Raw genomic sequence first — 13,268 nt, forward strand, 5'->3', positions numbered from 1 at the left:
AGTGCAATCATTTCCTTGCCTTTGCCTTATTATAAAGGCCAGACATTGGCAAATTACCATCTGTTGGTCAAATCTGGCCCACTACCTGTTTTGGTAAATAGAGTTTTATTGGAACGTAGCAATACTCATCCTTTCATATATTGTCTCTAGCTACTTTCATGCCACAACAGCATAGCTGAGTAGTTGTAACAGAGACCGTAGGGCTTCCCAGGTGGCTCAGTGGTAAAAGAGTCTGCCTGTGAATGCAGGAGACACCGGAGACCTAGGTTCGATTCCTGGGTCAGGAAGATCCTCTGGAGGAGGAAATGGCAACCCATTGCAGTATTCTTGCCTGAAAAATTCAATGGACAGAGGAGCCTGGTGGGCTACAGTCTAAGGGGTTGCAAAAGAGTCAGATACAACTAAGTGAGCACACACTACAGAGACTGTATGGTCATCACAGACTGAAATATTTACTATCTGGTCCTTTACACAAAAAGTGTGCCTATTCCTTATATGATTTACAAGATTATATGATTCCTAACATCCCTTATATGATTTATATCACTTATATGATTCCTAACACAGTATATGACCAGTGAATGTGAATTTTTGATCCCATCTTCCTTTGCTTAGACTGTCACTTCTACCTGGAGAGCTTTTGCTCTCCAGTCATTTACTCACTTATCCAACAGGCACTATTCTTGGTGTTGGGTCAGTGAAGATCACACACAGACTATGCTCTGTTGGGGTTTCTGTTCTTCTGAGGTGGGAGATGAGGGCCAGGTAAACACTTGATGTGTAACATCACGTCTTCTCATGATTAGCCTCACGAAGGCAAATAAAGGAACACACAGGGTCTCTGCCTGTTTAATTCCTCCGTGTTTTCCAAAGTTTTGCTTAAACCCCACTGCCTTCACGAGGTGTTCCCTGGTCTCCCCATTTGGTCTTTCCCTCCCTGTTAGCTTACAGATCCTTCTATTTTGTGCTTTTTTGTTTCATCCCACTTTGAACTGGAGTTCTTTGTGAATGTTTTTCTTCGCAACCAGAGATTGTGAGCCATAATACCAAGAGCCATGTGACAACTTTTTTGTTTCCCAACAGTAACTAACACAGTGACTGAAAATAGGAAATTGGTAAATATCCCGGGTTAAGCCAGTTTCTAACAATGGAGGTCTTCAGTAAAAAACAATTCAATGCACCCCTTTCACATTCTGTAGTATTCCTGAATTTGTGACCATCACTGTGGTCCACCAGTTGCTTACAAGAGAGAAGGGGAAAATTTCCCACTTTTTTAGCAGCTGGAATCCTTTCAGAAATTAACTACACCCACAGATATATCTGAACCATAAATTTTATCTTCTCTTTTGATATAGAAATCAGATAAAATCTTAATTGATTATACCCTAAATTTCCTCCAGTCAGGGGGAAAAATTCCAAGCAATCAAGCAAATGAAAGAGAGAAAGGGAAGAAGTTGCATAAACAGTTACCAAATAGGTGATACAAACAAGACATTCTTGGCTTTTTGTTGCTGTATTAAATCACACACACACACACACACACACACACACACACACACACCCTCTGAGTTTGTGGGCTGGTCTGTCAAGAGGAAAACAGGTTACTTTGTTGGAAAGAAGCTAGCATTGGAGGTTGCATTAATCAGTGCTTAGGGATCAGCCAATTTCTCCCCTCCGTGGGATGAATGGGGTTATTCATGAGAGGGCATCTGGGAAGGAAGTAAGGGGAGTTGTGGCTCGTGGGGCTGGCTAATGCCTGAGAGTGGAAGGGAAATCTATCATCAGAACAAATGAACATCAGCGAGGTGAGGGCGAAGGCCAAAGGTGCGTGAGTGAGAAGGCAACAAAGAGCTGCAGCCTGTTAGCAATTCACACGTTTCTCCAGGCAAAAGCCAAAGACACAGAGCTGGGCTGCAGGTTATGAGCATACAGTATTTCACTCATCATGGAGGCCTCCACGGAAAAGATCCAAGTCTGTAACCCTTGGCCTAGAAGAAACTAATTTTGTTATTGCCTCATTCTCTTCAGCATCATCACCAATGTCCCCCAGTATTTCTCAGCACTGACTGGGAGGAAAGAGCCGGTATGGAGGTCTTGTAATGCCTAATAAAATCATACAACTCCTAGGTACATGTAGCATCTATCTCAGGACATCCAACTGAGATGAACTGAACTAGAAAGTCTGGAAATTTCTGTTGATGATGCGAATGTTTATATATTGGAGACAATGCAGCAGTCCACCTGCGTGGGACCTTGGATAAGATCCTCTCCTCAGCCCACAGTGTAAACCTTCCCTTTGAACTTGACCCATGCTCATTCCCACTCTGTTACAACCACATATCCTTGAAAAAAGTAATCAAGGTCTCTGGTCTCTTTGAATTCATACTGTGTTTTTGAGAACAAACTGTTTTCTGCAGGCACCTTGGCTAGGAGTGCACCCTGGGACAGACAGTATAGTGGTTGGTTAGGCAGTGGGCTTGCTTGCCCTGTAGGTTTCTCTCACTGTATTTAAAGTCTATAACCCTATATGCAAAACAGAAAAAGAGACACAGAAATACAGAACAGACTTTTGAACTCTGTGGGAGAATGTGAGGGTGGGATATTTCAAAAGAACAGCATGTATATTATCTATGGTGAAACAGATCACCAGCCCAGGTGGGATGCATGAGACAAGTGCTCCGGCCTGGTGCACTGGGAAGACCCAGAGGAATCGGGTGGAGAGGGAGGTGGGAGTGGGGATCGGGATGGGGAATACATGTAAATCCATGGCTGATTCATATCAATGTATGACAAAACCCACTGAAATGTTGTGAAGTGATTGGCCTCCAACTAATAAAAAAATAAATAAATAAATAAAGTCTTTCCCATGAAGGCTGTACCTCTAGATCCTCATGTATTTTTGTATTTATAAAATGAGACCGATTCCATTCCTAAGATCCTATGTTCATGTTCTAGTACAGTCTAAATTCCCCAACTGAGTCAGTAGGAAAAAAAAAAACAACTGTAATCTTTGGAAGGTAAACAGTCACTGTGAACGTGAGCGATCTATAATGACAATCACAGCATTTTTGGTTTAGTAAATGTAAGGGCATTTTTCTAATGATATAGATACTACTGTAATAATAATGGGCTTCCCAGGTGGCCCAGGTGGTAAAGAACCTGCTTGCCAGTGTGGGAGACATAAGAGACACAAGTTCAATCTCTGGGTAGGGAAGATCCCCTGGAGTAGGAAATGGCAACCCACTCCAGCATTCTTGCCTGGAGAATCCCATGGACAGAGGAGTCTGGTGGGCTACAGTCCATGGGGTCACAAAGAGTCGGACATGACTAAACCAACTTAGCATAGCACACATTATAATAATAACTATCATTAATCAATAACTTGCCATGTGCCTGACACCCTGCTAAACACTTAAAAATTATTTGATATATACTGCAAAATGATTGCCACCATAGAGTTAGCTAACACATCCATTGTCTTACATAGTTACAATTTTTTTTTTGTGGTGAAAACAACTCTTTTAGCAACTTTTAGGTATATAATACAATATTATTACCTATAACCAGCATTAAATTGTACGTTAGACTCCAAGAATTTATTTGTCTTATTACTTTGACCAACACTTCACATCTACCTCATTCTCCCACCCCCAGCTCCCAGCTAGTATCATTCTACTGTGTCTCTGTGAATTCAGCTTTTTTAGATTCCATGTATAGATAATGGTATATAATGATATTTATCTTTCTTTGTCTGACAGTTTATTTATTATTATTTACTAGTTATTAACTTAGCATAATACCCTGAAGGTGGTCCATCCATGTTGTTGTGAATGGCAGAATTTCCTTCTTTCTCATTATATATATATGAAAATACAAATATGTGTAATATGAATATGTATCATATATTCTTTGCCCATTTATCTGTTTAGGGACACAGACATTTGGGTTGTTCCTATGTATTGATTACTGTGAATTTTGAATAATGCTGCAATAAATATTGGAATATAGATAAAAACATACAAAGTAACATTTGCAATAACACTATGAGGTAAGTACTAATATTCTTCCCATTTTATAGATGGGGAACGTGAGGCTTAGGTTAAATATCTTTCCCAAAGACTCATAGTTAGCAGGCGTCAGAATGTGCAAAGCTAATTCCAGAACCCAAGCTCTTAGCTTCTATGTTGTAATTGCTCCAGTTCACACAGCCTAAAAGAGGGAGAATTACAGAGGTTCAGGTGCAGGTAGCTGGACTCAGAGGCATAGTTCTTTTTCAGTGCACTATGTTTTTATTTGTGTCTGTGTTTGTGTATGTTTTCACCAGATTTGCTGCCCTGAGTGGTAGCTCTTTTTCTTGGGGACAAGTGGAAGTCAGGAGAACTCACAGCCTGATGCTTAGTAACTGCATTTTACAGTGTAGGTTAGCTCTGTGCACTTACGGAAGAATGAGACACTGCACTGAGATGTAGAAATAGTTCTAGGCACTTTTAAAACTGTGCACTTGTTGTAAACTGTGGCAGGGAGATTGCAGTTATATCTGTTTCAAACACCGTCAAGTTGCACTGACGGATCTTTTTAGATCCTATTTAACAGTGGACTCAACTCTAGGTGGAAAAAGAAAATTGCAGTCAGTGGAGAAAGAGTATTGTCAATTCTGTTTTACCTGAAGTGATTAACTTATTACCATTAGATATAATTTATGAATAACTGCAGGTTACCTTCTATGACTTTCCTGTTACCTGAAATGTTTCATATTTCAGGCTGCTTTGGCCAAATCTGTGCTAAAAGAATTTAACAGTAAGATAAAAAGTGAATTTCTATCTTATTTGAAATATCTTCTTCCATGTGATTAACCAGCAGACAGGTTTTCTGTTTAGCTAACAAAGAAAAAGGAGCTTATAATATAGTATCTGGAATTTGAGATCCCAGTAACCTGCTTCATAATTTTCCTTTAATATAAGCAAAATGATCCATTCTCTGATTTACTAGTTTCCACTTTCAAAGAGGCTCAGTTCAGTTCAGTCCAGTCACTCAGTTGTGTCTGACTCTTTGCAACCTCATGGACTGCAGCACACCAGGCCTCCCTTTCCATCACCAACTCCTGGAGTTTACTCAAACTCAAGTCCATTGAGTCGGTGATGCCATCCAACCTTCCCATCCTCTGTCATCCCCTTCTCCTCCCGCCTTCAATGAGGTGGCATATGCTATTTCCACAGCATTTGCCAGAGGTTTGTTTAACCCATGTCTTGATTTGCATCTAGAGTTGCACAGTGTAAATTACCAAGTAGACCCTGAATAACATGATAGAATGAGATTCTTTAGATTCTGAATGCAGTCTCTGCCCCCTGTTTTTTTATCTGTTCTGTCTATAAGCCTATAGGAAGGCTGCTGAGACCTTTGGGATAATGGTGCCAGGTGATGGTGATTAGTTCAACAAATGTTTTTGGCTGCCTTCCAGAGACATGGGCAATAGCACTTCCTGGCTGCCTTGGAGTTTGGTGGGGCCTCCGTGACCAGTTCTGGCAAATGTGTTATGTTTGGAAGTGTGTGTGTGTCAGTGCTGCCAGGGCATTCCGCCTGCAGAGCATCACCCTCCAGAGCTCTTTTTCCATCCGCTGTGGACTAGCGACGAGCCTTCCATGTCTGTTCTGTTAGCCTTGGTCCTAGGATGGGGACTTCATGGAAAGATGATGACACAAAGGATATATAATGTGAGCAAGAAATCAATTTTTTTTAAAAGTACTAAAGTATGGGGATTTGTTATCAGAACAGAAGCCAGCCTATCATGAGGCCAGTGTTATCTGTTAGAATATTGTATGGAATTAGCTAAACCCAAGAATCCTCATCAGGATAGTCCTGAAGAACAAGGTGCTGGGATGGGCAGGCTCTCCTTTTGTATTAAAATAAAGCATATTATTATAAAGCTGTGGTAATTAAACCAGTACAGTATTGTTAAGATGATAAATAAAATGGCCAATGAAAGAAAAATGAGAGTTCAGAGCAGTCTCAAACTTATTGGGGAATTGTATATTTGATGTAGTAATGTTGCAGATTTTTAAGGAAAAATAGAAAAGTCAAGAAATGGTGCTGGGAAAGTTGGTGTTCCAAATGGGAAAAAATGAATTTAGCTCTCTATCTTGTACACAAAAGTCAGTTCACGTGTAGGCTAAATAGCTAGATGTGAAAGGTAAAATTTTTAAACTTCTTATGAGGCTTTGAGTAGAGAAGGAATTTTAAAAGAGAAATAACAGATTGATAAATTAGATTATATAAAAATTAAGAAATCAAAAGACTTTATAAAAATTTATGAAAAAAGAGAAGCCACCACAGCAAATGAATGTCATTTGCAAAGGATTACATATCAGGAAGAAAAAGATAACTGTGTAACAATTCAGTTCATAGGAAAAAAACTTTAAGCCATTTCACAGAAGAGGAAATACAAATGCCAAATAGATACAAGAAAAGACATTTACATCATTAATTATAAGAAGAATGAAAATTAAGTACACATAAACACTCAAAAATTTAGAAGTCTGTTATACCAAGTGTAGGTGAGGATGTGGATATATGTGAATTCTCATGTAATCCTTATAGAAGTGTAGACAGTTAACAATACTTTGGAAAACAAGTTTTCATTCTCTCTAAAGCTAAACATTTCATTTCTCTACAAGTAAGCAATTTCTTTTTTTTTTCCCAAAAATATGGAACGCTTCACGAATTTGCGTGTCATCCTTGCGCAGGGGCCATGTTAATCTTCTCTGTATCGTTCCAATTTTAGTATATGTGCTGTCGAAGCGAGCACAGCAATTTCAATCATAATTTGTCATGAAGAAATACTCTAAGTACGTATACTAAGACATATTCAATGGTATAGCCATTAGGGAAAACAGTTTGGAAGTGCCCCCTAGAATTACAAATGGAATTACCGTATGATCCACCAATTCCACTTGTGGGTATATATGCCAAAGAAATGAAATCAATATCTCAGAGAGATATCTGCATTCCCCTGTTCATTGCAGTGTTATTCACAATAGCAATATACAGAATCATTCTGTGTCCATTGACAAATGAATGGATTAAGAAATGGGTCTCTAAGTATGTACGTATGTATTGTGTGTATGTGTTTGCTCTTAGTCATATTCAACTCTTTTCAACCCCATGGACTGTAGGCTGCCAGGCTCCTCTGTCCATGGAATTTTCCAGGCAAGAATACTGGAGTATTCTATCTACATAAATATATGTATAATATTCAGCCAGCTATTTATGACTATGAATGAAACCAGAGGACATTATGCTAAGTGAAATAAGCCAGAAACAGGAAAACAAATAATGCATGATCTCACTTATACATGGAATCTAAGAAAATTGAACTCACAGAAGCAGAGAGTAGACTTGTGGTTTTCAGGGGCTAGAGGGTAGGAGAAATGGGGAGATGCTGGTAAAAGAGTACAAGCTTTCAATTATGCAGGATAGGAAATTTTGGAGAGCTAATAGCATGGTGCTTATACTTATAAAATACTATATTTTATAGTTGAAATTTGCTGAGAGTACATCTTAAGTATTCCCATAACCTACACACATAAACTGGTAACTATGTGAGGTGGTAGAAATGTTAATTAGCTTTATTGTGGTCATAATTTTACAATGCACATATACATCAAAACATTGTAGTATATACCATAAATATATATAATTTTATTTGTCAATTATACTTCAATAAACATTGGGGAGGTGGAAAGATACATGCAATACTATTCATGGCAACACTGTAAGAGCAAAAATACTAAAACAAATCAAGCAAATCAAAATGCCTACTGACAGGAACATAATCAATTGTGGAATGGCTTTAAATAGAATATTATGCATCAGTGAAAAATAAATGTATTGTCCGTGTGTCATATATGTTTGATTCATGTATAATTATGAATGAATATTTGAATAAGGAAAATAAGTCATAGAATAATACATACAGAATGACGCCATTTTTAAAATGCTTGAAAACAAGAACAACTAAACAGTATATTGAGAAAGAAGCTGGGGAATGAATGAGCAAGGGTAAGAGCACATGCAGCTACAATGATTTTGATAACACTCCAGCTGTTTAGTGAGAGATCCGTACATGTTTGTTTTATTAGAATATTTTCTTCTTTATTTATGTATCACACATGTAACAGAGCTTATTAAATAATTTTTCCTAAAGATCTTATATGTGTCCAATGAAGTATTTAAAGAAGTGTCCAGTGAAGTTTGAACAAAAGATACATCTTCATTGGAAATCTCTTTCCAGCAACATATTAAACATCTTTGAACAGTGTTCCCAATTACAGTTCCTTTTCCCAACATTTTTTCATTTCTGATTCTGACATTCATGAATGCCTCTGAAATCCTCAGATAACAGAAGAAGGGCCCTTGCCTGGCAACATGTTCTTTTCCTCCTTTTCTTTCTCTTTCTCCTCGTCCTGTTTCTCTTTCTTTTCATTTAAAAAGTTCAACTAAATCACTGATACTTTGTTGCTTTGATAGTTATTATTTTTTCTTCCTTAGATAGGCATCATTTCTAAGACATTTGCTTCTAAAGTACTTATTTTTTGGTCAACACGAAGCATCTTTCTCATAATAGCTCGTCTTCTCAATATTTTCATTGAAGTTTTCAGATAATTCTTCCTGCCTCTGTGTCAGTGTCTGCAGTTTCCGTGGAACCCCACTGACTGCGATAGCCCACATTCATATGGCACATACCGTGCTCTAGCTCATACTGTTCAGTCTTATATGTCATTCAGTCCTCACAAACCTTGCTAGTATTGTCCCCACATTGCAGATGAGAAAGCTAAGGCATGAAGATGTTAAAAATCACCAGGGGCAAAGCTGGAATTCAAACCAAGTGATCAAATTACAGTTTCCATGTTTCTAACTAACTACTACATCATCACAGTGCCCTTCTGCTTTTATAGCAACAGTTTTCTGTCGGAAGCAATAAAATTATCTATTGCTTTCAAAAATTTTTTTTCCACTGGGCATCTTCTAACACACCTGTATTGAATTTATCTCTGGATGAGATGCAAGCCTTTACCAAGAGTGTTGCCTAGTTTTCAAGTATTGGATTGTTCTATCTGATCCTGAAATATGCAAGCCTAGCTAGTAGAGCCTGCCAGACTAGTTTAGATACAAATGAAGTTCTGTCTTTTTAAAAAAATCATTAAACTCAATTATCATTGTATCTGTGATACACTTATCTGATTCAAAATTCTGAAATTACAAAAGAGACTATGCAGTCTGAAATAGTTCCCTCCTGCACCCTTCACCTGGGCTCCCAGATTCTCCCTACCATGCAATAAACTTTTCCAGTTTCTTGAACACTGCAGAGAGAACTTTGTACAAAATTTATTTATTTTTAATTGGACGATAAGGGCTTTACATTACTGTGTTGATTTCTGCCATACATCAACATGAATCAGCCATAGGTATACATATGTCTCCTCCATCTTGAACCTCCCTCCCGCTCCCCACTCCTCTAGGTTGTCACAGAGAACCTGTTTGAGCTTCCTGCATCATACAGCAAATTCCCATGGCTATCTGTTTTCCGTATGGTAATGTGTATGTTTCAATGCTACTCTCTCAGTTCATCCCACCCTCTTCTTCTCCCACTGTGTTCACAAGTCTGTTCTCTATGTCTGTGCCTCTATTGCTGCCTTGCAAATAAGTTCATCAGTACCATTTTTCTAGATTGCATATATATTTCTTAATATATGATATTCGTTTTTCTCTAACTTACTTCACCCTGTATAATAGGCTGTATGTTCACCTACCTCATTAGAACTGAGCCAAATGTGTTTCTTTTTAGGCTGAGTAACATTCCATTTTATACATGTACCATAGCTTCTTTATCCATTCATCTCTTGGTGAGCATCTAGGTTGCTTTCGTGTCCTAGCTAATGTGGTGCTGCAATGAACTTTGGAGTACCTGTGTCTTTTTAAATGATGGTTTCCTTAGGGTATATGCGCAGTAATGGAATTGTGTCATATGGTAGTTTTATTCCTAATTTTTTAAGGGCTCTTCATCCTGTTCTCCAAAGTGGTTGTATCAATCTACATTCCCACCAACAATGCAAGGGGTTCTGTTTTTCCCCCACCCTCCCCAGAATTTATTGTGTGTAAATTTTTTGGTGATGGCCATTCTGACCCATGTGAAGTGACATCGTATTATAGTTTTGATTTGCATTTCTCTAATAACGACCAATGTTGAGCATCTTTTCCTGTGCTTATTATGTGCCATCTGTATGTCAACTTTGGGGGAAATGTCTCTTTAGGTCTTCTGCTCACTTTTTGATTGGGTTGTTGTTTTTCTGGTATTGAGTTGCATGAGTTGCTTGTATATTTTGGAGAATTGTCCTTTGTTAGTTGTTTCATTTGCTATCATTTTCTCCCATTCTGAGGGTTGTCTTTTCACCTCGTTTATAGTTTCCTTTGCTGTGCAAAAACTTTTAAATTCAACTAGGACCCGCTTATTTTATACACAAATAAATATGCATATTTAAAAAATCATTTTGAATATGAAACATTCATTTTGCATTTAATTTCACATCAGGCACTACGTTTAACTCTTTTGCTTAATTTTTCCAATAGCTCAATCAGGTAGACTTTACTGCATCCCATTTTGCAGATGAGAAAACTAAGGCACAGAATCACACATATTGTACAAAACATAGCTGAGATTTGAACTCAGAGAGTCTGACTCCAGAGCCCATACTGTTAACTGCTATGATATATTGCCTCTCCCTGCTGAAGTGTTTTATGAGAAAAATGAGATAAGCAGATTCTTTTAAGTTTATATAGTCCACTTAGGGACAATGTCTCCATTTCTTTAGGGAGAGTAAAATATTGTACTTGTACATTTCTTTTTTATAACATCTTTAGTGAGATATAATTTGTATACCATAAAATTTACCCATCCATAAAATTTACCCATTTCAAATGTATAATTTAATGATTGATAGTATATTCTCAGAGCTATGTAATCATCACCACAATATAAGTTTAGAACATTTTCATCATCTATAAAAGAAACTTTATACCCATTAACATCACTCTCCATCCCTACTGTCCCTATAGCACTTGGCAACCACTAACACACATTCTGTCTCTACAGATTTATCCATTCTGGACTTTTCACATAAATGGAGTCATATAGTATATAACCTTTTGAACTGAGTTCTTTCACTTCGTGTAATCTTCTCAAGTAGTTGTTCAATCCCTGACATGTCCCTTTAGCAGGAAGTTAATATTTTTATCCTGTGGACTTTTCCCTGTCTCCAGTTTCTTAATCAGTTCAAAATTCTGGCACAATAACTGGATAACCAGGTCAGCCTTGCTGATACTTTTGTGGCTTTGCTGATATCTCATTCAAAGACTAGTCTCACCTGTTTCAGTGGACTCTTCTAGACCACGGAAGGATGCATTTACTCACCCAAATTCTGCTTGGAGTGCCACATGCTTGATCTCTGAGATCTTTTTGTTGTTGATGATCACATTTACATGCTTACCCACTGCTTTTTCCAAGTAGGAATCATGGTGTCAGTTGGGCAAGTTTAACAGTGGGCGTCTAGCTCCAGCCTGGACCAGAACATCTAGATTCTTCTGTTAGAACTGGGACATTAGTGCAGTCCCATTGGTGAATTTACTTTTATGGTCCTCGGGGTGTCGTTTGTCCAGTGGAACTTGGATCAGGCAATCCTTGTCTACGCTAATAGTCTTCCTTAACTTTGAATTTTAGGGAATAGGTGTTGGGGGTCTTTCTTCCTTTTTTTGCAAAAAGCCTTGAGGAAAATCACTTACCTTCGTATACCCTCTGCTGGCACTAGTTTTGCCTTCACAAGCGTGCCTTGTTGGAGCATAGAGCTATTTGCTATGTCTACTCCTAGACTAATGGCTGGCTATCAGGTAAGGGGGCTGCCCTTAAAATTCTTCGAGCAAGGAAGACCGTTTCCAAGGCTACTTGCTATATCCAGCTAAGCAAAGAAGTAGAACAGAGCTTCAGCAACGTATTACACAATGCAAATATTTCACATCTGGTAAATAATTCCTTTTCATTGTTTAAAAGACCATCTATTGCATCAGCTCAGTGCTCTTCATAGTCTCCATTGACATTTCCTTGAAATTTCAGAGTTCTGTTTGTGCATTTAAAATTTTTCTTTAATTTTTGTTTAAAAATTTTTTTGAGATATTGTTGATATATAATGTTGTGTAAGTTTCTGCTGTACAGGAAAGTGTAGCAATTATACATATATCCACTCTTTTTAAGATTCTTTTCCCATGTAGGTCATCACAGAGTGCTGAGTAGAGTTCCCTATACTATACAGTAGGTGCCTGTTAGTTATCTATTTTATACATAATAATATGTATAGTAGTATGTATATGTCAAACCCAATCTCCCAATTTGTGTTTGTGCATTGAGTATGGCAGTGTGGACTTGGAAATTTGCTCATTCACTTTCATTTTTCCTACCATTAAGTTAAACTCTTCTGTGTCCCTTTCAGAGAGATGGATTGTCTTGCCTTTTGGGGAGATAGATTCTGTGTATCCCATCAAATTTTCTCTTTTTTTTTGACACAGTGAGGAGCAAGAAATTTCAAAGTTTAAAGAAAATTTGCAAAGATAAAGAGGAGAGCAGTTTGCAGGAGATCCACTTACTTTAATACGCCTGCAGACGGTGTCCGCCGAGTTACTGCCAGCTGCGTTGAGCATGGCTGCTGATCGGAATGCAGAGCATTGCTTGCAGAGCTTAGAACTCATCAGTATGGGGTTGGGTCCTGGCTGAGCTGTGAGTGGGGAGCATCCCTAGTTCAGCAGGTTTAAATCCAGGGTCGCTTGTGTTAGAATTCTGTTACATATGTTTGTAATCGGAGAAGATTTCTAGTACTAATATAATGAGTTGTTTTCCCTTCTTGTTGCCCTCAAGGCGTTACTTTTATTATAATAGATTGCTAGGTTATGAGAGCAAAATGAAACAGTGACTGGAAAGGCAAGAAGTTACTTATTTTTTTTCTTAAGGAGGAAAGTAGATATTTCATATGTATGATTTACGATTGTTTATCATGAAAGATGACTGACTGTGTTGGCCCCAAAAGGCTCCGTTTTCTGGTTCAGATTTGGAAAGGGCCATACAGCAAATATGGTAGAGTGTCACTATGGAAGATTTAGATGGTCGGACTTTTTGTCTGCCAGCCTTCTCAGGGTGAGGAAGCACAGGGATCAGACAGGAAGCTGAGAGA

The 13,268-nt window shown here is 38.1% G+C and overlaps 1 non-coding gene across 1 annotated transcript; it reads right to left on the reverse strand.

The window, feature by feature from the left end:
* Positions 1-6,695: 6,695 nt before the first annotated feature.
* On the reverse strand, positions 6,696-6,802 carry LOC133047906 (U6 spliceosomal RNA). The gene has a single exon (XR_009690908.1). It is a non-coding gene; the product is annotated as a U6 spliceosomal RNA (small nuclear RNA).
* Positions 6,803-13,268: the final 6,466 nt, after the last annotated feature.

Source organism: Dama dama, chromosome 27 (assembly GCF_033118175.1).
Source record: "Dama dama isolate Ldn47 chromosome 27, ASM3311817v1, whole genome shotgun sequence".
Lineage (NCBI taxonomy): Eukaryota > Metazoa > Chordata > Mammalia > Artiodactyla > Cervidae > Dama > Dama dama.